The following is a 26,075-nucleotide window of genomic DNA, read 5'->3' on the forward strand; positions in this document are numbered from 1 at the left end:
ATTGTCACGTTAATGGCAGGGCGGGCAGGACTGCTTTGACCAGGAGACCTGTTTTCTGGGACGCAGGTGTGAGATTCCAGGGGACCTGCTTTGTGCTGATTTCCCTGCGTGCGTGCGTGCGTCCGTCCCTCCCTGCCTCCCTCCCCCCAGGCCTTCCTTCTGAACACCTTTGTCGTTTAATCGAGGGTCAAAAGCCTGCCTGTGAAAGGGAAGGATCAGCCGGTCGGCCCCCTGCTGGTCGCTGCTGCCAGCGCAGCGCAGCGCAGCGCAGCAGGCGTGCGTGTCCTCAGCCTCTTGTACAAGTTCCCAGGGAGTTGAGGCAGTTCCCTCCGGTGGTCTAGTGGTCTAAGACGCAACCTTTTAAACTCGTTGAGACCCGGGTTCGAATCCCGGTCGGGGGGATGACTTTCTGGTGCAGATTAATTGGCACCACTCAAAGAAAGTCTCCCCTCCTGAGCGCTAATGCTCCACCCTCACCACCGCCACCTTTTCCTCTCCTTGACAAACAGACAGACAGTCCAGTTCGGGAGCGCAGCTTGCATTTGAAAGCAGACCCTGCTTGTTCAAAGTCAACGGCACCAAGTTATTTTGCACTTTGAATTATATCGCTACGTGCGAGCGGCATTCAGCCGAGGAGAAGAAAGAAATACCACTGAGCTGAGAAAGTAAGTGTAATATATCAGCTTTATTCTCAGTAATAATACATACGCACACACACACACACACACACACACACACACAGAGACGCTGGGAAAGAGCTGTTTTTCCTTTTGAATATCTCCCCACAGGGAGGTGCACCGTTCCCAGAGACACTGCAATACTGGGTCGATGCGTGGAGTGGACGGAGCAAGCCCCTGTTCCATCTCCCTGTTCCAAAAATCAATTTAATATATGGTCCCCAGATAGGGGACGTATCAGATATTAAACTGATAAGAACAGATACTACACTTGATCTTAGCCAAAAGGCCGAGAAGCGATGACGCGCTCGATGCGAATTGATCTCGGCTCCTGTTTGCACTCCCTCTTTGGTCTCTGGCTGCCTGTGTTTAATGCAGTCTAGAAGCACTGCCGTTCTCTCCCACTCTGGCCACATTTTTGCCACCGTTTCTAATTGCAACAGTGGATGAGTTTAAAGATTTTTTTCCCTTTCTTGCCAGGATTGCTTGACAGATTGGTAAATTTGCCAGTAGGCCACCAATCAGATGGGAGAGGGTTGGGTCTCACCGGACCTCCGTCAGTCAGTCTCAGTCACTAACGAACTGCCGTGGAAGGAGACCTCTTTAAGGAAAACTAGTGACGTGATGTGACGTGTCTCACAGTGAGTGAGTGAGATTGCAACGGCCAATTGAGAAAGAGGTGAGGTGCTGACAATCGGCAGCTCGTGTTGAAACATTCATTCCACGGCAGGCAAGACCAATGAAAAAAAATACTGCAGAGGCTGGCTCGGCTGGCTGGCTGGCTGGCTGGCTGGAAATGGGAAATAAAAACACAAGACGTGTTAAAGGCTGGCTAAACTGTCGAAAGAAACAAGGCGTTAATGTTTCAGAAGTGCCTATTGAAAGGTGTCTCTCAAGCTGCTCCCTGACTGGGCCCTGTCCATTGTCATGTTAATCGCTGGTTAAACTGTCGGAAGAAACAAGGCGTTAATGTTTCAGAAGTGCATATTGAAAAATGTCTTTCAAACTGCTCCCTGACTGGGCCCCGTTCATTGTCATGTTAATCCCAGGGCGGGGCGGGACTGCTTTGACCAGGAGACCTGTTTTCCGGGACGCAGGTGTGACATTCCAGGGAGGCACCTACTTTGTGCTGATTCGAAAGTACGACTACAACGGCAACTTGCAGTTCTATATTACAACAACAACGCGCTGCATTGAAACTAAAAGTTAGATTTTCAATCCCATAGTCCACCAATCGGATGGGAGACGGTGTGTGTCTGTGTGTGTGTGTGTGTGAGAGTCAGTGTCAGTCAGTCTCTCTCTCTCTCTCTCTCTCTCTCTCTCACTCTAACTCTAACTCTAACTCAGAGCTGCTGTGGAAGGAAACCTTTTTAAAAAGAACTTGCATATTGAAAAAAAGATGTGTCTCAAGCTGCCGGGCCCTGTCCATTGTCACGTTAATGGCAGGGCGGGCAGGACTGCTTTGACCAGGAGACCTGTTTTCTGGGACGCAGGTGTGAGATTCCAGGGGACCTGCTTTGTGCTGATTTCCCTGCGTGCGTGCGTGCGTCCGTCCCTCCCTGCCTCCCTCCCCCCAGGCCTTCCTTCTGAACACCTTTGTCGTTTAATCGAGGGTCAAAAGCCTGCCTGTGAAAGGGAAGGATCAGCCGGTCGGCCCCCTGCTGGTCGCTGCTGCCAGCGCAGCGCAGCGCAGCGCAGCAGGCGTGCGTGTCCTCAGCCTCTTGTACAAGTTCCCAGGGAGTTGAGGCAGTTCCCTCCGGTGGTCTAGTGGTCTAAGACGCAACCTTTTAAACTCGTTGAGACCCGGGTTCGAATCCCGGTCGGGGGGATGACTTTCTGGTGCAGATTAATTGGCACCACTCAAAGAAAGTCTCCCCTCCTGAGCGCTAATGCTCCACCCTCACCACCGCCACCTTTTCCTCTCCTTGACAAACAGACAGACAGTCCAGTTCGGGAGCGCAGCTTGCATTTGAAAGCAGACCCTGCTTGTTCAAAGTCAACGGCACCAAGTTATTTTGCACTTTGAATTATATCGCTACGTGCGAGCGGCATTCAGCCGAGGAGAAGAAAGAAATACCACTGAGCTGAGAAAGTAAGTGTAATATATCAGCTTTATTCTCAGTAATAATACATACGCACACACACACACACACACACACACACACACAGAGACGCTGGGAAAGAGCTGTTTTTCCTTTTGAATATCTCCCCACAGGGAGGTGCACCGTTCCCAGAGACACTGCAATACTGGGTCGATGCGTGGAGTGGACGGAGCAAGCCCCTGTTCCATCTCCCTGTTCCAAAAATCAATTTAATATATGGTCCCCAGATAGGGGACGTATCAGATATTAAACTGATAAGAACAGATACTACACTTGATCTTAGCCAAAAGGCCGAGAAGCGATGACGCGCTCGATGCGAATTGATCTCGGCTCCTGTTTGCACTCCCTCTTTGGTCTCTGGCTGCCTGTGTTTAATGCAGTCTAGAAGCACTGCCGTTCTCTCCCACTCTGGCCACATTTTTGCCACCGTTTCTAATTGCAACAGTGGATGAGTTTAAAGATTTTTTTCCCTTTCTTGCCAGGATTGCTTGACAGATTGGTAAATTTGCCAGTAGGCCACCAATCAGATGGGAGAGGGTTGGGTCTCACCGGACCTCCGTCAGTCAGTCTCAGTCACTAACGAACTGCCGTGGAAGGAGACCTCTTTAAGGAAAACTAGTGACGTGATGTGACGTGTCTCACAGTGAGTGAGTGAGATTGCAACGGCCAATTGAGAAAGAGGTGAGGTGCTGACAATCGGCAGCTCGTGTTGAAACATTCATTCCACGGCAGGCAAGACCAATGAAAAAAAATACTGCAGAGGCTGGCTCGGCTGGCTGGCTGGCTGGCTGGCTGGAAATGGGAAATAAAAACACAAGACGTGTTAAAGGCTGGCTAAACTGTCGAAAGAAACAAGGCGTTAATGTTTCAGAAGTGCCTATTGAAAGGTGTCTCTCAAGCTGCTCCCTGACTGGGCCCTGTCCATTGTCATGTTAATCGCTGGTTAAACTGTCGGAAGAAACAAGGCGTTAATGTTTCAGAAGTGCATATTGAAAAATGTCTTTCAAACTGCTCCCTGACTGGGCCCCGTTCATTGTCATGTTAATCCCAGGGCGGGGCGGGACTGCTTTGACCAGGAGACCTGTTTTCCGGGACGCAGGTGTGACATTCCAGGGAGGCACCTACTTTGTGCTGATTCGAAACTACGACTACAACGGCAACTTGCAGTTCTATATTACAACAACAACGCGCTGCATTGAAACTAAAAGTTAGATTTTCAATCCCATAGTCCACCAATCGGATGGGAGACGGTGTGTGTCTGTGTGTGTGTGTGTGTGAGAGTCAGTGTCAGTCAGTCTCTCTCTCTCTCTCTCTCTCTCTCTCTCACTCTAACTCTAACTCTAACTCAGAGCTGCTGTGGAAGGAAACCTTTTTAAAAAGAACTTGCATATTGAAAAAAAGATGTGTCTCAAGCTGCCGGGCCCTGTCCATTGTCACGTTAATGGCAGGGCGGGCAGGACTGCTTTGACCAGGAGACCTGTTTTCTGGGACGCAGGTGTGAGATTCCAGGGGACCTGCTTTGTGCTGATTTCCCTGCGTGCGTGCGTGCGTCCGTCCCTCCCTGCCTCCCTCCCCCCAGGCCTTCCTTCTGAACACCTTTGTCGTTTAATCGAGGGTCAAAAGCCTGCCTGTGAAAGGGAAGGATCAGCCGGTCGGCCCCCTGCTGGTCGCTGCTGCCAGCGCAGCGCAGCGCAGCGCAGCAGGCGTGCGTGTCCTCAGCCTCTTGTACAAGTTCCCAGGGAGTTGAGGCAGTTCCCTCCGGTGGTCTAGTGGTCTAAGACGCAACCTTTTAAACTCGTTGAGACCCGGGTTCGAATCCCGGTCGGGGGGATGACTTTCTGGTGCAGATTAATTGGCACCACTCAAAGAAAGTCTCCCCTCCTGAGCGCTAATGCTCCACCCTCACCACCGCCACCTTTTCCTCTCCTTGACAAACAGACAGACAGTCCAGTTCGGGAGCGCAGCTTGCATTTGAAAGCAGACCCTGCTTGTTCAAAGTCAACGGCACCAAGTTATTTTGCACTTTGAATTATATCGCTACGTGCGAGCGGCATTCAGCCGAGGAGAAGAAAGAAATACCACTGAGCTGAGAAAGTAAGTGTAATATATCAGCTTTATTCTCAGTAATAATACATACGCACACACACACACACACAGAGACGCTGGGAAAGAGCTGTTTTTCCTTTTGAATATCTCCCCACAGGGAGGTGCACCGTTCCCAGAGACACTGCAATACTGGGTCGATGCGTGGAGTGGACGGAGCAAGCCCCTGTTCCATCTCCCTGTTCCAAAAATCAATTTAATATATGGTCCCCAGATAGGGGACGTATCAGATATTAAACTGATAAGAACAGATTTTTTTTTTTTTTTTTTCTGACACTCTGGGGTGCCTTATTGCCTTACAGATTCATTCCAGATTCCTTGCAGTGACATTACATCAAGCCAAAGCTCTACAAGCCAAAGCTCTACACTCTGCCCGAGGGGATTTCTCCCTGACTGCATCCCCCCGGCATACAATGGCAGGAAGGCTCCAAATGGTTGCCTTCCCCCACTTGACCACTTGATCTTAGCCAAAAGGCCGAGAAGCGATGACGCGCTCGATGCGAATTGATCTCGGCTCCTGTTTGCACTCCCTCTTTGGTCTCTGGCTGCCTGTGTTTAATGCAGTCTAGAAGCACTGCCGTTCTCTCCCACTCTGGCCACATTTTTGCCACCGTTTCTAATTGCAACAGTGGATGAGTTTAAAGATTTTTTTCCCTTTCTTGCCAGGATTGCTTGACAGATTGGTAAATTTGCCAGTAGGCCACCAATCAGATGGGAGAGGGTTGGGTCTCACCGGACCTCCGTCAGTCAGTCTCAGTCACTAACGAACTGCCGTGGAAGGAGACCTCTTTAAGGAAAACTAGTGACGTGATGTGACGTGTCTCACAGTGAGTGAGTGAGATTGCAACGGCCAATTGAGAAAGAGGTGAGGTGCTGACAATCGGCAGCTCGTGTTGAAACATTCATTCCACGGCAGGCAAGACCAATGAAAAAAAATACTGCAGAGGCTGGCTCGGCTGGCTGGCTGGCTGGCTGGCTGGAAATGGGAAATAAAAACACAAGACGTGTTAAAGGCTGGCTAAACTGTCGAAAGAAACAAGGCGTTAATGTTTCAGAAGTGCCTATTGAAAGGTGTCTCTCAAGCTGCTCCCTGACTGGGCCCTGTCCATTGTCATGTTAATCGCTGGTTAAACTGTCGGAAGAAACAAGGCGTTAATGTTTCAGAAGTGCATATTGAAAAATGTCTTTCAAACTGCTCCCTGACTGGGCCCCGTTCATTGTCATGTTAATCCCAGGGCGGGGCGGGACTGCTTTGACCAGGAGACCTGTTTTCCGGGACGCAGGTGTGACATTCCAGGGAGGCACCTACTTTGTGCTGATTCGAAACTACGACTACAACGGCAACTTGCAGTTCTATATTACAACAACAACGCGCTGCATTGAAACTAAAAGTTAGATTTTCAATCCCATAGTCCACCAATCGGATGGGAGACGGTGTGTGTCTGTGTGTGTGTGTGTGTGAGAGTCAGTGTCAGTCAGTCTCTCTCTCTCTCTCTCTCTCTCTCTCTCACTCTAACTCTAACTCTAACTCAGAGCTGCTGTGGAAGGAAACCTTTTTAAAAAGAACTTGCATATTGAAAAAAAGATGTGTCTCAAGCTGCCGGGCCCTGTCCATTGTCACGTTAATGGCAGGGCGGGCAGGACTGCTTTGACCAGGAGACCTGTTTTCTGGGACGCAGGTGTGAGATTCCAGGGGACCTGCTTTGTGCTGATTTCCCTGCGTGCGTGCGTGCGTCCGTCCCTCCCTGCCTCCCTCCCCCCAGGCCTTCCTTCTGAACACCTTTGTCGTTTAATCGAGGGTCAAAAGCCTGCCTGTGAAAGGGAAGGATCAGCCGGTCGGCCCCCTGCTGGTCGCTGCTGCCAGCGCAGCGCAGCGCAGCGCAGCAGGCGTGCGTGTCCTCAGCCTCTTGTACAAGTTCCCAGGGAGTTGAGGCAGTTCCCTCCGGTGGTCTAGTGGTCTAAGACGCAACCTTTTAAACTCGTTGAGACCCGGGTTCGAATCCCGGTCGGGGGGATGACTTTCTGGTGCAGATTAATTGGCACCACTCAAAGAAAGTCTCCCCTCCTGAGCGCTAATGCTCCACCCTCACCACCGCCACCTTTTCCTCTCCTTGACAAACAGACAGACAGTCCAGTTCGGGAGCGCAGCTTGCATTTGAAAGCAGACCCTGCTTGTTCAAAGTCAACGGCACCAAGTTATTTTGCACTTTGAATTATATCGCTACGTGCGAGCGGCATTCAGCCGAGGAGAAGAAAGAAATACCACTGAGCTGAGAAAGTAAGTGTAATATATCAGCTTTATTCTCAGTAATAATACATACGCACACACACACACACACAGAGACGCTGGGAAAGAGCTGTTTTTCCTTTTGAATATCTCCCCACAGGGAGGTGCACCGTTCCCAGAGACACTGCAATACTGGGTCGATGCGTGGAGTGGACGGAGCAAGCCCCTGTTCCATCTCCCTGTTCCAAAAATCAATTTAATATATGGTCCCCAGATAGGGGACGTATCAGATATTAAACTGATAAGAACAGATTTTTTTTTTTTTTTTTTCTGACACTCTGGGGTGCCTTATTGCCTTACAGATTCATTCCAGATTCCTTGCAGTGACATTACATCAAGCCAAAGCTCTACAAGCCAAAGCTCTACACTCTGCCCGAGGGGATTTCTCCCTGACTGCATCCCCCCGGCATACAATGGCAGGAAGGCTCCAAATGGTTGCCTTCCCCCACTTGACCACTTGATCTTAGCCAAAAGGCCGAGAAGCGATGACGCGCTCGATGCGAATTGATCTCGGCTCCTGTTTGCACTCCCTCTTTGGTCTCTGGCTGCCTGTGTTTAATGCAGTCTAGAAGCACTGCCGTTCTCTCCCACTCTGGCCACATTTTTGCCACCGTTTCTAATTGCAACAGTGGATGAGTTTAAAGATTTTTTTCCCTTTCTTGCCAGGATTGCTTGACAGATTGGTAAATTTGCCAGTAGGCCACCAATCAGATGGGAGAGGGTTGGGTCTCACCGGACCTCCGTCAGTCAGTCTCAGTCACTAACGAACTGCCGTGGAAGGAGACCTCTTTAAGGAAAACTAGTGACGTGATGTGACGTGTCTCACAGTGAGTGAGTGAGATTGCAACGGCCAATTGAGAAAGAGGTGAGGTGCTGACAATCGGCAGCTCGTGTTGAAACATTCATTCCACGGCAGGCAAGACCAATGAAAAAAAATACTGCAGAGGCTGGCTCGGCTGGCTGGCTGGCTGGCTGGCTGGAAATGGGAAATAAAAACACAAGACGTGTTAAAGGCTGGCTAAACTGTCGAAAGAAACAAGGCGTTAATGTTTCAGAAGTGCCTATTGAAAGGTGTCTCTCAAGCTGCTCCCTGACTGGGCCCTGTCCATTGTCATGTTAATCGCTGGTTAAACTGTCGGAAGAAACAAGGCGTTAATGTTTCAGAAGTGCATATTGAAAAATGTCTTTCAAACTGCTCCCTGACTGGGCCCCGTTCATTGTCATGTTAATCCCAGGGCGGGGCGGGACTGCTTTGACCAGGAGACCTGTTTTCCGGGACGCAGGTGTGACATTCCAGGGAGGCACCTACTTTGTGCTGATTCGAAACTACGACTACAACGGCAACTTGCAGTTCTATATTACAACAACAACGCGCTGCATTGAAACTAAAAGTTAGATTTTCAATCCCATAGTCCACCAATCGGATGGGAGACGGTGTGTGTCTGTGTGTGTGTGTGTGTGAGAGTCAGTGTCAGTCAGTCTCTCTCTCTCTCTCTCTCTCTCTCTCTCACTCTAACTCTAACTCTAACTCAGAGCTGCTGTGGAAGGAAACCTTTTTAAAAAGAACTTGCATATTGAAAAAAAGATGTGTCTCAAGCTGCCGGGCCCTGTCCATTGTCACGTTAATGGCAGGGCGGGCAGGACTGCTTTGACCAGGAGACCTGTTTTCTGGGACGCAGGTGTGAGATTCCAGGGGACCTGCTTTGTGCTGATTTCCCTGCGTGCGTGCGTGCGTCCGTCCCTCCCTGCCTCCCTCCCCCCAGGCCTTCCTTCTGAACACCTTTGTCGTTTAATCGAGGGTCAAAAGCCTGCCTGTGAAAGGGAAGGATCAGCCGGTCGGCCCCCTGCTGGTCGCTGCTGCCAGCGCAGCGCAGCGCAGCGCAGCAGGCGTGCGTGTCCTCAGCCTCTTGTACAAGTTCCCAGGGAGTTGAGGCAGTTCCCTCCGGTGGTCTAGTGGTCTAAGACGCAACCTTTTAAACTCGTTGAGACCCGGGTTCGAATCCCGGTCGGGGGGATGACTTTCTGGTGCAGATTAATTGGCACCACTCAAAGAAAGTCTCCCCTCCTGAGCGCTAATGCTCCACCCTCACCACCGCCACCTTTTCCTCTCCTTGACAAACAGACAGACAGTCCAGTTCGGGAGCGCAGCTTGCATTTGAAAGCAGACCCTGCTTGTTCAAAGTCAACGGCACCAAGTTATTTTGCACTTTGAATTATATCGCTACGTGCGAGCGGCATTCAGCCGAGGAGAAGAAAGAAATACCACTGAGCTGAGAAAGTAAGTGTAATATATCAGCTTTATTCTCAGTAATAATACATACGCACACACACACACACACACACACACACACACAGAGACGCTGGGAAAGAGCTGTTTTTCCTTTTGAATATCTCCCCACAGGGAGGTGCACCGTTCCCAGAGACACTGCAATACTGGGTCGATGCGTGGAGTGGACGGAGCAAGCCCCTGTTCCATCTCCCTGTTCCAAAAATCAATTTAATATATGGTCCCCAGATAGGGGACGTATCAGATATTAAACTGATAAGAACAGATTTTTTTTTTTTTTTTTTTTTTCTGACACTCTGGGGTGCCTTATTGCCTTTCAGATTCATTCCAGATTCCTTGCAGTGACATTACATCAAGCCAAAGCTCTACAAGCCAAAGCTCTACACTCTGCCCGAGGGGATTTCTCCCTGACTGCATCCCCCCGGCATATAATGGCAGGAAGGCTCCAAATGGTTGCCTTCCCCCACTTGACCACTTGATCTTAGCCAAAAGGCCGAGAAGCGATGACGCGCTCGATGCGAATTGATCTCGGCTCCTGTTTGCACTCCCTCTTTGGTCTCTGGCTGCCTGTGTTTAATGCAGTCTAGAAGCACTGCCGTTCTCTCCCACTCTGGCCACATTTTTGCCACCGTTTCTAATTGCAACAGTGGATGAGTTTAAAGATTTTTTTCCCTTTCTTGCCAGGATTGCTTGACAGATTGGTAAATTTGCCAGTAGGCCACCAATCAGATGGGAGAGGGTTGGGTCTCACCGGACCTCCGTCAGTCAGTCTCAGTCACTAACGAACTGCCGTGGAAGGAGACCTCTTTAAGGAAAACTAGTGACGTGATGTGACGTGTCTCACAGTGAGTGAGTGAGATTGCAACGGCCAATTGAGAAAGAGGTGAGGTGCTGACAATCGGCAGCTCGTGTTGAAACATTCATTCCACGGCAGGCAAGACCAATGAAAAAAAATACTGCAGAGGCTGGCTCGGCTGGCTGGCTGGCTGGCTGGCTGGAAATGGGAAATAAAAACACAAGACGTGTTAAAGGCTGGCTAAACTGTCGAAAGAAACAAGGCGTTAATGTTTCAGAAGTGCCTATTGAAAGGTGTCTCTCAAGCTGCTCCCTGACTGGGCCCTGTCCATTGTCATGTTAATCGCTGGTTAAACTGTCGGAAGAAACAAGGCGTTAATGTTTCAGAAGTGCATATTGAAAAATGTCTTTCAAACTGCTCCCTGACTGGGCCCCGTTCATTGTCATGTTAATCCCAGGGCGGGGCGGGACTGCTTTGACCAGGAGACCTGTTTTCCGGGACGCAGGTGTGACATTCCAGGGAGGCACCTACTTTGTGCTGATTCGAAACTACGACTACAACGGCAACTTGCAGTTCTATATTACAACAACAACGCGCTGCATTGAAACTAAAAGTTAGATTTTCAATCCCATAGTCCACCAATCGGATGGGAGACGGTGTGTGTCTGTGTGTGTGTGTGTGTGAGAGTCAGTGTCAGTCAGTCTCTCTCTCTCTCTCTCTCTCTCTCTCTCACTCTAACTCTAACTCTAACTCAGAGCTGCTGTGGAAGGAAACCTTTTTAAAAAGAACTTGCATATTGAAAAAAAGATGTGTCTCAAGCTGCCGGGCCCTGTCCATTGTCACGTTAATGGCAGGGCGGGCAGGACTGCTTTGACCAGGAGACCTGTTTTCTGGGACGCAGGTGTGAGATTCCAGGGGACCTGCTTTGTGCTGATTTCCCTGCGTGCGTGCGTGCGTCCGTCCCTCCCTGCCTCCCTCCCCCCAGGCCTTCCTTCTGAACACCTTTGTCGTTTAATCGAGGGTCAAAAGCCTGCCTGTGAAAGGGAAGGATCAGCCGGTCGGCCCCCTGCTGGTCGCTGCTGCCAGCGCAGCGCAGCGCAGCGCAGCAGGCGTGCGTGTCCTCAGCCTCTTGTACAAGTTCCCAGGGAGTTGAGGCAGTTCCCTCCGGTGGTCTAGTGGTCTAAGACGCAACCTTTTAAACTCGTTGAGACCCGGGTTCGAATCCCGGTCGGGGGGATGACTTTCTGGTGCAGATTAATTGGCACCACTCAAAGAAAGTCTCCCCTCCTGAGCGCTAATGCTCCACCCTCACCACCGCCACCTTTTCCTCTCCTTGACAAACAGACAGACAGTCCAGTTCGGGAGCGCAGCTTGCATTTGAAAGCAGACCCTGCTTGTTCAAAGTCAACGGCACCAAGTTATTTTGCACTTTGAATTATATCGCTACGTGCGAGCGGCATTCAGCCGAGGAGAAGAAAGAAATACCACTGAGCTGAGAAAGTAAGTGTAATATATCAGCTTTATTCTCAGTAATAATACATACGCACACACACACACACACACACACACACACACAGAGACGCTGGGAAAGAGCTGTTTTTCCTTTTGAATATCTCCCCACAGGGAGGTGCACCGTTCCCAGAGACACTGCAATACTGGGTCGATGCGTGGAGTGGACGGAGCAAGCCCCTGTTCCATCTCCCTGTTCCAAAAATCAATTTAATATATGGTCCCCAGATAGGGGACGTATCAGATATTAAACTGATAAGAACAGATTTTTTTTTTTTTTTTTTTTTTCTGACACTCTGGGGTGCCTTATTGCCTTTCAGATTCATTCCAGATTCCTTGCAGTGACATTACATCAAGCCAAAGCTCTACAAGCCAAAGCTCTACACTCTGCCCGAGGGGATTTCTCCCTGACTGCATCCCCCCGGCATATAATGGCAGGAAGGCTCCAAATGGTTGCCTTCCCCCACTTGACCACTTGATCTTAGCCAAAAGGCCGAGAAGCGATGACGCGCTCGATGCGAATTGATCTCGGCTCCTGTTTGCACTCCCTCTTTGGTCTCTGGCTGCCTGTGTTTAATGCAGTCTAGAAGCACTGCCGTTCTCTCCCACTCTGGCCACATTTTTGCCACCGTTTCTAATTGCAACAGTGGATGAGTTTAAAGATTTTTTTCCCTTTCTTGCCAGGATTGCTTGACAGATTGGTAAATTTGCCAGTAGGCCACCAATCAGATGGGAGAGGGTTGGGTCTCACCGGACCTCCGTCAGTCAGTCTCAGTCACTAACGAACTGCCGTGGAAGGAGACCTCTTTAAGGAAAACTAGTGACGTGATGTGACGTGTCTCACAGTGAGTGAGTGAGATTGCAACGGCCAATTGAGAAAGAGGTGAGGTGCTGACAATCGGCAGCTCGTGTTGAAACATTCATTCCACGGCAGGCAAGACCAATGAAAAAAAATACTGCAGAGGCTGGCTCGGCTGGCTGGCTGGCTGGCTGGCTGGAAATGGGAAATAAAAACACAAGACGTGTTAAAGGCTGGCTAAACTGTCGAAAGAAACAAGGCGTTAATGTTTCAGAAGTGCCTATTGAAAGGTGTCTCTCAAGCTGCTCCCTGACTGGGCCCTGTCCATTGTCATGTTAATCGCTGGTTAAACTGTCGGAAGAAACAAGGCGTTAATGTTTCAGAAGTGCATATTGAAAAATGTCTTTCAAACTGCTCCCTGACTGGGCCCCGTTCATTGTCATGTTAATCCCAGGGCGGGGCGGGACTGCTTTGACCAGGAGACCTGTTTTCCGGGACGCAGGTGTGACATTCCAGGGAGGCACCTACTTTGTGCTGATTCGAAACTACGACTACAACGGCAACTTGCAGTTCTATATTACAACAACAACGCGCTGCATTGAAACTAAAAGTTAGATTTTCAATCCCATAGTCCACCAATCGGATGGGAGACGGTGTGTGTCTGTGTGTGTGTGTGTGTGAGAGTCAGTGTCAGTCAGTCTCTCTCTCTCTCTCTCTCTCTCTCTCTCACTCTAACTCTAACTCTAACTCAGAGCTGCTGTGGAAGGAAACCTTTTTAAAAAGAACTTGCATATTGAAAAAAAGATGTGTCTCAAGCTGCCGGGCCCTGTCCATTGTCACGTTAATGGCAGGGCGGGCAGGACTGCTTTGACCAGGAGACCTGTTTTCTGGGACGCAGGTGTGAGATTCCAGGGGACCTGCTTTGTGCTGATTTCCCTGCGTGCGTGCGTGCGTCCGTCCCTCCCTGCCTCCCTCCCCCCAGGCCTTCCTTCTGAACACCTTTGTCGTTTAATCGAGGGTCAAAAGCCTGCCTGTGAAAGGGAAGGATCAGCCGGTCGGCCCCCTGCTGGTCGCTGCTGCCAGCGCAGCGCAGCGCAGCGCAGCAGGCGTGCGTGTCCTCAGCCTCTTGTACAAGTTCCCAGGGAGTTGAGGCAGTTCCCTCCGGTGGTCTAGTGGTCTAAGACGCAACCTTTTAAACTCGTTGAGACCCGGGTTCGAATCCCGGTCGGGGGGATGACTTTCTGGTGCAGATTAATTGGCACCACTCAAAGAAAGTCTCCCCTCCTGAGCGCTAATGCTCCACCCTCACCACCGCCACCTTTTCCTCTCCTTGACAAACAGACAGACAGTCCAGTTCGGGAGCGCAGCTTGCATTTGAAAGCAGACCCTGCTTGTTCAAAGTCAACGGCACCAAGTTATTTTGCACTTTGAATTATATCGCTACGTGCGAGCGGCATTCAGCCGAGGAGAAGAAAGAAATACCACTGAGCTGAGAAAGTAAGTGTAATATATCAGCTTTATTCTCAGTAATAATACATACGCACACACACACACACACAGAGACGCTGGGAAAGAGCTGTTTTTCCTTTTGAATATCTCCCCACAGGGAGGTGCACCGTTCCCAGAGACACTGCAATACTGGGTCGATGCGTGGAGTGGACGGAGCAAGCCCCTGTTCCATCTCCCTGTTCCAAAAATCAATTTAATATATGGTCCCCAGATAGGGGACGTATCAGATATTAAACTGATAAGAACAGATTTTTTTTTTTTTTTTTTTTTTTTTTTTTTTTTCTGACACTCTGGGGTGCCTTATTGCCTTACAGATTCATTCCAGATTCCTTGCAGTGACATTACATCAAGCCAAAGCTCTACAAGCCAAAGCTCTACACTCTGCCCGAGGGGATTTCTCCCTGACTGCATCCCCCCGGCATACAATGGCAGGAAGGCTCCAAATGGTTGCCTTCCCCCACTTGACCACTTGATCTTAGCCAAAAGGCCGAGAAGCGATGACGCGCTCGATGCGAATTGATCTCGGCTCCTGTTTGCACTCCCTCTTTGGTCTCTGGCTGCCTGTGTTTAATGCAGTCTAGAAGCACTGCCGTTCTCTCCCACTCTGGCCACATTTTTGCCACCGTTTCTAATTGCAACAGTGGATGAGTTTAAAGATTTTTTTCCCTTTCTTGCCAGGATTGCTTGACAGATTGGTAAATTTGCCAGTAGGCCACCAATCAGATGGGAGAGGGTTGGGTCTCACCGGACCTCCGTCAGTCAGTCTCAGTCACTAACGAACTGCCGTGGAAGGAGACCTCTTTAAGGAAAACTAGTGACGTGATGTGACGTGTCTCACAGTGAGTGAGTGAGATTGCAACGGCCAATTGAGAAAGAGGTGAGGTGCTGACAATCGGCAGCTCGTGTTGAAACATTCATTCCACGGCAGGCAAGACCAATGAAAAAAAATACTGCAGAGGCTGGCTCGGCTGGCTGGCTGGCTGGCTGGCTGGAAATGGGAAATAAAAACACAAGACGTGTTAAAGGCTGGCTAAACTGTCGAAAGAAACAAGGCGTTAATGTTTCAGAAGTGCCTATTGAAAGGTGTCTCTCAAGCTGCTCCCTGACTGGGCCCTGTCCATTGTCATGTTAATCGCTGGTTAAACTGTCGGAAGAAACAAGGCGTTAATGTTTCAGAAGTGCATATTGAAAAATGTCTTTCAAACTGCTCCCTGACTGGGCCCCGTTCATTGTCATGTTAATCCCAGGGCGGGGCGGGACTGCTTTGACCAGGAGACCTGTTTTCCGGGACGCAGGTGTGACATTCCAGGGAGGCACCTACTTTGTGCTGATTCGAAACTACGACTACAACGGCAACTTGCAGTTCTATATTACAACAACAACGCGCTGCATTGAAACTAAAAGTTAGATTTTCAATCCCATAGTCCACCAATCGGATGGGAGACGGTGTGTGTCTGTGTGTGTGTGTGTGTGAGAGTCAGTGTCAGTCAGTCTCTCTCTCTCTCTCTCTCTCTCTCTCTCACTCTAACTCTAACTCTAACTCAGAGCTGCTGTGGAAGGAAACCTTTTTAAAAAGAACTTGCATATTGAAAAAAAGATGTGTCTCAAGCTGCCGGGCCCTGTCCATTGTCACGTTAATGGCAGGGCGGGCAGGACTGCTTTGACCAGGAGACCTGTTTTCTGGGACGCAGGTGTGAGATTCCAGGGGACCTGCTTTGTGCTGATTTCCCTGCGTGCGTGCGTGCGTCCGTCCCTCCCTGCCTCCCTCCCCCCAGGCCTTCCTTCTGAACACCTTTGTCGTTTAATCGAGGGTCAAAAGCCTGCCTGTGAAAGGGAAGGATCAGCCGGTCGGCCCCCTGCTGGTCGCTGCTGCCAGCGCAGCGCAGCGCAGCGCAGCAGGCGTGCGTGTCCTCAGCCTCTTGTACAAGTTCCCAGGGAGTTGAGGCAGTTCCCTCCGGTGGTCTAGTGGTCTAAGACGCAACCTTTTAAACTCGTTGAGACCCGGGTTCGAATCCCGGTCGGGGGGATGACTTTCTGGTGCAGATTAATTGGCACCACTCAAAGAAAGTCTCCCCTCCTGAGCGCTAATGCTCCACCCTCACCACCGCCACCTTTTCCTCTCCTTGACAAACAGACAGACAGTCCAGTTCGGGAGCGCAGCTTGCATTTGAAAGCAGACCCTGCTTGTTCAAAGTCAACGGCACCAAGTTATTTTGCACTTTGAATTATATCGCTACGTGCGAGCGGCATTCAGCCGAGGAGAAGAAAGAAATACCACTGAGCTGAGAAAGTAAGTGTAATATATCAGCTTTATTCTCAGTAATAATACATACGCACACACACACACACACACACACACAGAGACGCTGGGAAAGAGCTGTTTTTCCTTTTGAATATCTCCCCACAGGGAGGTGCACCGTTCCCAGAGACACTGCAATACTGGGTCGATGCGTGGAGTGGACGGAGCAAGCCCCTGTTCCATCTCCCTGTTCCAAAAATCAATTTAATATATGGTCCCCAGATAGGGGACGTATCAGATATTAAACTGATAAGAACAGATTTTTTTTTTTTTTTTTTTTTTCTGACACTCTGGGGTGCCTTATTGCCTTTCAGATTCATTCCAGATTCCTTGCAGTGACATTACATCAAGCCAAAGCTCTACAAGCCAAAGCTCTACACTCTGCCCGAGGGGATTTCTCCCTGACTGCATCCCCCCGGCATATAATGGCAGGAAGGCTCCAAATGGTTGCCTTCCCCCACTTGACCACTTGATCTTAGCCAAAAGGCCGAGAAGCGATGACGCGCTCGATGCGAATTGATCTCGGCTCCTGTTTGCACTCCCTCTTTGGTCTCTGGCTGCCTGTGTTTAATGCAGTCTAGAAGCACTGCCGTTCTCTCCCACTCTGGCCACATTTTTGCCACCGTTTCTAATTGCAACAGTGGATGAGTTTAAAGATTTTTTTCCCTTTCTTGCCAGGATTGCTTGACAGATTGGTAAATTTGCCAGTAGGCCACCAATCAGATGGGAGAGGGTTGGGTCTCACCGGACCTCCGTCAGTCAGTCTCAGTCACTAACGAACTGCCGTGGAAGGAGACCTCTTTAAGGAAAACTAGTGACGTGATGTGACGTGTCTCACAGTGAGTGAGTGAGATTGCAACGGCCAATTGAGAAAGAGGTGAGGTGCTGACAATCGGCAGCTCGTGTTGAAACATTCATTCCACGGCAGGCAAGACCAATGAAAAAAAATACTGCAGAGGCTGGCTCGGCTGGCTGGCTGGCTGGCTGGCTGGAAATGGGAAATAAAAACACAAGACGTGTTAAAGGCTGGCTAAACTGTCGAAAGAAACAAGGCGTTAATGTTTCAGAAGTGCCTATTGAAAGGTGTCTCTCAAGCTGCTCCCTGACTGGGCCCTGTCCATTGTCATGTTAATCGCTGGTTAAACTGTCGGAAGAAACAAGGCGTTAATGTTTCAGAAGTGCATATTGAAAAATGTCTTTCAAACTGCTCCCTGACTGGGCCCCGTTCATTGTCATGTTAATCCCAGGGCGGGGCGGGACTGCTTTGACCAGGAGACCTGTTTTCCGGGACGCAGGTGTGACATTCCAGGGAGGCACCTACTTTGTGCTGATTCGAAACTACGACTACAACGGCAACTTGCAGTTCTATATTACAACAACAACGCGCTGCATTGAAACTAAAAGTTAGATTTTCAATCCCATAGTCCACCAATCGGATGGGAGACGGTGTGTGTCTGTGTGTGTGTGTGTGTGAGAGTCAGTGTCAGTCAGTCTCTCTCTCTCTCTCTCTCTCTCTCTCTCACTCTAACTCTAACTCTAACTCAGAGCTGCTGTGGAAGGAAACCTTTTTAAAAAGAACTTGCATATTGAAAAAAAGATGTGTCTCAAGCTGCCGGGCCCTGTCCATTGTCACGTTAATGGCAGGGCGGGCAGGACTGCTTTGACCAGGAGACCTGTTTTCTGGGACGCAGGTGTGAGATTCCAGGGGACCTGCTTTGTGCTGATTTCCCTGCGTGCGTGCGTGCGTCCGTCCCTCCCTGCCTCCCTCCCCCCAGGCCTTCCTTCTGAACACCTTTGTCGTTTAATCGAGGGTCAAAAGCCTGCCTGTGAAAGGGAAGGATCAGCCGGTCGGCCCCCTGCTGGTCGCTGCTGCCAGCGCAGCGCAGCGCAGCGCAGCAGGCGTGCGTGTCCTCAGCCTCTTGTACAAGTTCCCAGGGAGTTGAGGCAGTTCCCTCCGGTGGTCTAGTGGTCTAAGACGCAACCTTTTAAACTCGTTGAGACCCGGGTTCGAATCCCGGTCGGGGGGATGACTTTCTGGTGCAGATTAATTGGCACCACTCAAAGAAAGTCTCCCCTCCTGAGCGCTAATGCTCCACCCTCACCACCGCCACCTTTTCCTCTCCTTGACAAACAGACAGACAGTCCAGTTCGGGAGCGCAGCTTGCATTTGAAAGCAGACCCTGCTTGTTCAAAGTCAACGGCACCAAGTTATTTTGCACTTTGAATTATATCGCTACGTGCGAGCGGCATTCAGCCGAGGAGAAGAAAGAAATACCACTGAGCTGAGAAAGTAAGTGTAATATATCAGCTTTATTCTCAGTAATAATACATACGCACACACACACACACACACACACACAGAGACGCTGGGAAAGAGCTGTTTTTCCTTTTGAATATCTCCCCACAGGGAGGTGCACCGTTCCCAGAGACACTGCAATACTGGGTCGATGCGTGGAGTGGACGGAGCAAGCCCCTGTTCCATCTCCCTGTTCCAAAAATCAATTTAATATATGGTCCCCAGATAGGGGACGTATCAGATATTAAACTGATAAGAACAGATTTTTTTTTTTTTTTTTTTTTTCTGACACTCTGGGGTGCCTTATTGCCTTTCAGATTCATTCCAGATTCCTTGCAGTGACATTACATCAAGCCAAAGCTCTACAAGCCAAAGCTCTACACTCTGCCCGAGGGGATTTCTCCCTGACTGCATCCCCCCGGCATATAATGGCAGGAAGGCTCCAAATGGTTGCCTTCCCCCACTTGACCACTTGATCTTAGCCAAAAGGCCGAGAAGCGATGACGCGCTCGATGCGAATTGATCTCGGCTCCTGTTTGCACTCCCTCTTTGGTCTCTGGCTGCCTGTGTTTAATGCAGTCTAGAAGCACTGCCGTTCTCTCCCACTCTGGCCACATTTTTGCCACCGTTTCTAATTGCAACAGTGGATGAGTTTAAAGATTTTTTTCCCTTTCTTGCCAGGATTGCTTGACAGATTGGTAAATTTGCCAGTAGGCCACCAATCAGATGGGAGAGGGTTGGGTCTCACCGGACCTCCGTCAGTCAGTCTCAGTCACTAACGAACTGCCGTGGAAGGAGACCTCTTTAAGGAAAACTAGTGACGTGATGTGACGTGTCTCACAGTGAGTGAGTGAGATTGCAACGGCCAATTGAGAAAGAGGTGAGGTGCTGACAATCGGCAGCTCGTGTTGAAACATTCATTCCACGGCAGGCAAGACCAATGAAAAAAAATACTGCAGAGGCTGGCTCGGCTGGCTGGCTGGCTGGCTGGCTGGAAATGGGAAATAAAAACACAAGACGTGTTAAAGGCTGGCTAAACTGTCGAAAGAAACAAGGCGTTAATGTTTCAGAAGTGCCTATTGAAAGGTGTCTCTCAAGCTGCTCCCTGACTGGGCCCTGTCCATTGTCATGTTAATCGCTGGTTAAACTGTCGGAAGAAACAAGGCGTTAATGTTTCAGAAGTGCATATTGAAAAATGTCTTTCAAACTGCTCCCTGACTGGGCCCCGTTCATTGTCATGTTAATCCCAGGGCGGGGCGGGACTGCTTTGACCAGGAGACCTGTTTTCCGGGACGCAGGTGTGACATTCCAGGGAGGCACCTACTTTGTGCTGATTCGAAACTACGACTACAACGGCAACTTGCAGTTCTATATTACAACAACAACGCGCTGCATTGAAACTAAAAGTTAGATTTTCAATCCCATAGTCCACCAATCGGATGGGAGACGGTGTGTGTCTGTGTGTGTGTGTGTGTGAGAGTCAGTGTCAGTCAGTCTCTCTCTCTCTCTCTCTCTCTCTCTCTCACTCTAACTCTAACTCTAACTCAGAGCTGCTGTGGAAGGAAACCTTTTTAAAAAGAACTTGCATATTGAAAAAAAGATGTGTCTCAAGCTGCCGGGCCCTGTCCATTGTCACGTTAATGGCAGGGCGGGCAGGACTGCTTTGACCAGGAGACCTGTTTTCTGGGACGCAGGTGTGAGATTCCAGGGGACCTGCTTTGTGCTGATTTCCCTGCGTGCGTGCGTGCGTCCGTCCCTCCCTGCCTCCCTCCCCCCAGGCCTTCCTTCTGAACACCTTTGTCGTTTAATCGAGGGTCAAAAGCCTGCCTGTGAAAGGGAAGGATCAGCCGGTCGGCCCCCTGCTGGTCGCTGCTGCCAGCGCAGCGCAGCGCAGCGCAGCAGGCGTGCGTGTCCTCAGCCTCTTGTACAAGTTCCCAGGGAGTTGAGGCAGTTCCCTCCGGTGGTCTAGTGGTCTAAGACGCAACCTTTTAAACTCGTTGAGACCCGGGTTCGAATCCCGGTCGGGGGGATGACTTTCTGGTGCAGATTAATTGGCACCACTCAAAGAAAGTCTCCCCTCCTGAGCGCTAATGCTCCACCCTCACCACCGCCACCTTTTCCTCTCCTTGACAAACAGACAGACAGTCCAGTTCGGGAGCGCAGCTTGCATTTGAAAGCAGACCCTGCTTGTTCAAAGTCAACGGCACCAAGTTATTTTGCACTTTGAATTATATCGCTACGTGCGAGCGGCATTCAGCCGAGGAGAAGAAAGAAATACCACTGAGCTGAGAAAGTAAGTGTAATATATCAGCTTTATTCTCAGTAATAATACATACGCACACACACACACACACACACACACACACACAGAGACGCTGGGAAAGAGCTGTTTTTCCTTTTGAATATCTCCCCACAGGGAGGTGCACCGTTCCCAGAGACACTGCAATACTGGGTCGATGCGTGGAGTGGACGGAGCAAGCCCCTGTTCCATCTCCCTGTTCCAAAAATCAATTTAATATATGGTCCCCAGATAGGGGACGTATCAGATATTAAACTGATAAGAACAGATTTTTTTTTTTTTTTTTTTTTTCTGACACTCTGGGGTGCCTTATTGCCTTTCAGATTCATTCCAGATTCCTTGCAGTGACATTACATCAAGCCAAAGCTCTACAAGCCAAAGCTCTACACTCTGCCCGAGGGGATTTCTCCCTGACTGCATCCCCCCGGCATATAATGGCAGGAAGGCTCCAAATGGTTGCCTTCCCCCACTTGACCACTTGATCTTAGCCAAAAGGCCGAGAAGCGATGACGCGCTCGATGCGAATTGATCTCGGCTCCTGTTTGCACTCCCTCTTTGGTCTCTGGCTGCCTGTGTTTAATGCAGTCTAGAAGCACTGCCGTTCTCTCCCACTCTGGCCACATTTTTGCCACCGTTTCTAATTGCAACAGTGGATGAGTTTAAAGATTTTTTTCCCTTTCTTGCCAGGATTGCTTGACAGATTGGTAAATTTGCCAGTAGGCCACCAATCAGATGGGAGAGGGTTGGGTCTCACCGGACCTCCGTCAGTCAGTCTCAGTCACTAACGAACTGCCGTGGAAGGAGACCTCTTTAAGGAAAACTAGTGACGTGATGTGACGTGTCTCACAGTGAGTGAGTGAGATTGCAACGGCCAATTGAGAAAGAGGTGAGGTGCTGACAATCGGCAGCTCGTGTTGAAACATTCATTCCACGGCAGGCAAGACCAATGAAAAAAAATACTGCAGAGGCTGGCTCGGCTGGCTGGCTGGCTGGCTGGCTGGAAATGGGAAATAAAAACACAAGACGTGTTAAAGGCTGGCTAAACTGTCGAAAGAAACAAGGCGTTAATGTTTCAGAAGTGCCTATTGAAAGGTGTCTCTCAAGCTGCTCCCTGACTGGGCCCTGTCCATTGTCATGTTAATCGCTGGTTAAACTGTCGGAAGAAACAAGGCGTTAATGTTTCAGAAGTGCATATTGAAAAATGTCTTTCAAACTGCTCCCTGACTGGGCCCCGTTCATTGTCATGTTAATCCCAGGGCGGGGCGGGACTGCTTTGACCAGGAGACCTGTTTTCCGGGACGCAGGTGTGACATTCCAGGGAGGCACCTACTTTGTGCTGATTCGAAACTACGACTACAACGGCAACTTGCAGTTCTATATTACAACAACAACGCGCTGCATTGAAACTAAAAGTTAGATTTTCAATCCCATAGTCCACCAATCGGATGGGAGACGGTGTGTGTCTGTGTGTGTGTGTGTGAGAGTCAGTGTCAGTCTCTCTCTCTCTCTCACTCTAACTCTAACTCTAACTCAGAGCTGCTGTGGAAGGAAACCTTTTTAAAAAGAACTTGCATATTGAAAAAAAGATGTGTCTCAAGCTGCCGGGCCCTGTCCATTGTCACGTTAATGGCAGGGCGGGCAGGACTGCTTTGACCAGGAGACCTGTTTTCTGGGACGCAGGTGTGAGATTCCAGGGGACCTGCTTTGTGCTGATTTCCCTGCGTGCGTGCGTCCGTCCGTCCCTCCCTGCCTCCCTCCCCCCAGGCCTTCCTTCTGAACACCTTTGTCGTTTAATCGAGGGTCAAAAGCCTGCCTGTGAAAGGGAAGGATCAGCCGGTCGGCCCCCTGCTGGTCGCTGCTGCCAGCGCAGCGCAGCGCAGCAGGCGTGCGTGTCCTCAGCCTCTTGTACAAGTTCCCAGGGAGTTGAGGCAGTTCCCTCCGGTGGTCTAGTGGTCTAAGACGCAACCTTTTAAACTCGTTGAGACCCGGGTTCGAATCCCGGTCGGGGGGATGACTTTCTGGTGCAGATTAATTGGCACCACTCAAAGAAAGTCTCCCCTCCTGAGCGCTAATGCTCCACCCTCACCACCGCCACCTTTTCCTCTCCTTGACAAACAGACAGACAGTCCAGTTCGGGAGCGCAGCTTGCATTTGAAAGCAGACCCTGCTTGTTCAAAGTCAACGGCACCAAGTTATTTTGCACTTTGAATTATATCGCTACGTGCGAGCGGCATTCAGCCGAGGAGAAGAAAGAAATACCACTGAGCTGAGAAAGTAAGTGTAATATATCAGCTTTATTCTCAGTAATAATACATACGCACACACACACACACACACACACACAGAGACGCTGGGAAAGAGCTGTTTTTCCTTTTGAATATCTCCCCACAGGGAGGTGCACCGTTCCCAGAGACACTGCAATACTGGGTCGATGCGTGGAGTGGACGGAGCAAGCCCCTGTTCCATCTCCCTGTTCCAAAAATCAATTTAATATATGGTCCCCAGATAGGGGACGTATCAGATATTAAACTGATAAGAACAGATACTACACTTGATCTTAGCCAAAAGGCCGAGAAGCGATGACGCGCTCGATGCGAATTGATCTCGGCTCCTGTTTGCACTCCCTCTTTGGTCTCTGGCTGCCTGTGTTTAATGCAGTCTAGAAGCACTGCCGTTCTCTCCCACTCTGGCCACATTTTTGCCACCGTTTCTAATTGCAACAGTGGATGAGTTTAAAGATTTTTTTCCCTTTCTTGCCAGGATTGCTTGACAGATTGGTAAATTTGCCAGTAGGCCACCAATCAGATGGGAGAGGGTTGGGTCTCACCGGACCTCCGTCAGTCAGTCTCAGTCACTAACGAACTGCCGTGGAAGGAGACCTCTTTAAGGAAAACTAGTGACGTGATGTGACGTGTCTCACAGTGAGTGAGTGAGATTGCAACGGCCAATTGAGAAAGAGGTGAGGTGCTGACAATCGGCAGCTCGTGTTGAAACATTCATTCCACGGCAGGCAAGACCAATGAAAAAAAATACTGCAGAGGCTGGCTCGGCTGGCTGGCTGGCTGGCTGGCTGGAAATGGGAAATAAAAACACAAGACGTGTTAAAGGCTGGCTAAACTGTCGAAAGAAACAAGGCGTTAATGTTTCAGAAGTGCCTATTGAAAGGTGTCTCTCAAGCTGCTCCCTGACTGGGCCCTGTCCATTGTCATGTTAATCGCTGGTTAAACTGTCGGAAGAAACAAGGCGTTAATGTTTCAGAAGTGCATATTGAAAAATGTCTTTCAAACTGCTCCCTGACTGGGCCCCGTTCATTGTCATGTTAATCCCAGGGCGGGGCGGGACTGCTTTGACCAGGAGACCTGTTTTCCGGGACGCAGGTGTGACATTCCAGGGAGGCACCTACTTTGTGCTGATTCGAAACTACGACTACAACGGCAACTTGCAGTTCTATATTACAACAACAACGCGCTGCATTGAAACTAAAAGTTAGATTTTCAATCCCATAGTCCACCAATCGGATGGGAGACGGTGTGTGTCTGTGTGTGTGTGTGTGAGAGTCAGTGTCAGTCTCTCTCTCTCTCTCACTCTAACTCTAACTCTAACTCAGAGCTGCTGTGGAAGGAAACCTTTTTAAAAAGAACTTGCATATTGAAAAAAAGATGTGTCTCAAGCTGCCGGGCCCTGTCCATTGTCACGTTAATGGCAGGGCGGGCAGGACTGCTTTGACCAGGAGACCTGTTTTCTGGGACGCAGGTGTGAGATTCCAGGGGACCTGCTTTGTGCTGATTTCCCTGCGTGCGTGCGTCCGTCCGTCCCTCCCTGCCTCCCTCCCCCCAGGCCTTCCTTCTGAACACCTTTGTCGTTTAATCGAGGGTCAAAAGCCTGCCTGTGAAAGGGAAGGATCAGCCGGTCGGCCCCCTGCTGGTCGCTGCTGCCAGCGCAGCGCAGCGCAGCAGGCGTGCGTGTCCTCAGCCTCTTGTACAAGTTCCCAGGGAGTTGAGGCAGTTCCCTCCGGTGGTCTAGTGGTCTAAGACGCAACCTTTTAAACTCGTTGAGACCCGGGTTCGAATCCCGGTCGGGGGGATGACTTTCTGGTGCAGATTAATTGGCACCACTCAAAGAAAGTCTCCCCTCCTGAGCGCTAATGCTCCACCCTCACCACCGCCACCTTTTCCTCTCCTTGACAAACAGACAGACAGTCCAGTTCGGGAGCGCAGCTTGCATTTGAAAGCAGACCCTGCTTGTTCAAAGTCAACGGCACCAAGTTATTTTGCACTTTGAATTATATCGCTACGTGCGAGCGGCATTCAGCCGAGGAGAAGAAAGAAATACCACTGAGCTGAGAAAGTAAGTGTAATATATCAGCTTTATTCTCAGTAATAATACATACGCACACACACACACACAGAGACGCTGGGAAAGAGCTGTTTTTCCTTTTGAATATCTCCCCACAGGGAGGTGCACCGTTCCCAGAGACACTGCAATACTGGGTCGATGCGTGGAGTGGACGGAGCAAGCCCCTGTTCCATCTCCCTGTTCCAAAAATCAATTTAATATATGGTCCCCAGATAGGGGACGTATCAGATATTAAACTGATAAGAACAGATTTTTTTTTTTTTTTTTTCCAAAAAATATACTTTATTCATAAAAATTTGCAGCAGTACATACAAAACAGTTGTCATATCACTTTCCAAACGTACACAATACAGATTATACAATTTGCAGGTTACGTTAAGTGCAGTACAATGAAAACATTGGACATCATTACAGTTCATGACACTCTCGGGTGTCTCATTGCATCATACTCAACACAGATTATTGCTTACAGATTCATTTCTGGTCCATTTCAGATTCATTACAGTTACATTACAGCAATTTGAATTTTACATTCTGCCCGAGGGGGTTTTTCCCTGATTGCAGCCCCTCGGTTTACAATGTCGGGAAGGCTCTAAACGGTTGCCTTTCCCCACAGGGCCTTTGCGGCGGCCGCACCCATCCTCAGTGCGTCTCTCAGCACGTAGTCCTGGACCTTGGAATGTGCCAGTCTGCAACACTCGGTCGAGGACAGCTCCTTGTGCTGGAAGACCAGCAAGTTTCGGGCAGACCAAAGGG

General features: G+C 49.8%; 3 non-coding genes and 9 pseudogenes across 3 annotated transcripts; all 12 read right to left on the reverse strand.

Annotated features, from left to right (window-relative positions):
* Positions 1-787: 787 nt before the first annotated feature.
* LOC137325782 (U2 spliceosomal RNA) lies at positions 788-978 on the reverse strand. Its single transcript, XR_010964022.1, has one exon. It is a non-coding gene; the product is annotated as a U2 spliceosomal RNA (small nuclear RNA).
* Positions 979-2,891: 1,913 nt separating this feature from the next.
* On the reverse strand, positions 2,892-3,082 carry LOC137325783 (U2 spliceosomal RNA). Its single transcript, XR_010964023.1, has one exon. It is a non-coding gene; the product is annotated as a U2 spliceosomal RNA (small nuclear RNA).
* Positions 3,083-4,981: 1,899 nt separating this feature from the next.
* Positions 4,982-5,186, reverse strand: LOC137325870 (U2 spliceosomal RNA; annotated as a pseudogene).
* A 2,082-nt stretch (positions 5,187-7,268) lies between these two features.
* On the reverse strand, positions 7,269-7,473 carry LOC137325871 (U2 spliceosomal RNA; annotated as a pseudogene).
* A 2,096-nt stretch (positions 7,474-9,569) lies between these two features.
* On the reverse strand, positions 9,570-9,778 carry LOC137325932 (U2 spliceosomal RNA; annotated as a pseudogene).
* A 2,096-nt stretch (positions 9,779-11,874) lies between these two features.
* Positions 11,875-12,083, reverse strand: LOC137325933 (U2 spliceosomal RNA; annotated as a pseudogene).
* Positions 12,084-14,165: 2,082 nt separating this feature from the next.
* LOC137325931 (U2 spliceosomal RNA) lies at positions 14,166-14,385 on the reverse strand (annotated as a pseudogene).
* A 2,090-nt stretch (positions 14,386-16,475) lies between these two features.
* Positions 16,476-16,684, reverse strand: LOC137325934 (U2 spliceosomal RNA; annotated as a pseudogene).
* Positions 16,685-18,774: 2,090 nt separating this feature from the next.
* On the reverse strand, positions 18,775-18,983 carry LOC137325935 (U2 spliceosomal RNA; annotated as a pseudogene).
* Positions 18,984-21,079: 2,096 nt separating this feature from the next.
* LOC137325936 (U2 spliceosomal RNA) lies at positions 21,080-21,288 on the reverse strand (annotated as a pseudogene).
* Positions 21,289-23,353: 2,065 nt separating this feature from the next.
* On the reverse strand, positions 23,354-23,544 carry LOC137325784 (U2 spliceosomal RNA). Its single transcript, XR_010964024.1, has one exon. It is a non-coding gene; the product is annotated as a U2 spliceosomal RNA (small nuclear RNA).
* Positions 23,545-25,416: 1,872 nt separating this feature from the next.
* Positions 25,417-25,598, reverse strand: LOC137325795 (U2 spliceosomal RNA; annotated as a pseudogene).
* Between the last annotated feature and the right edge of the window lie 477 nt (positions 25,599-26,075).

The sequence above is a fragment of the Heptranchias perlo genome, chromosome 9, assembly GCF_035084215.1.
Source record: "Heptranchias perlo isolate sHepPer1 chromosome 9, sHepPer1.hap1, whole genome shotgun sequence".
Lineage (NCBI taxonomy): Eukaryota > Metazoa > Chordata > Chondrichthyes > Hexanchiformes > Hexanchidae > Heptranchias > Heptranchias perlo.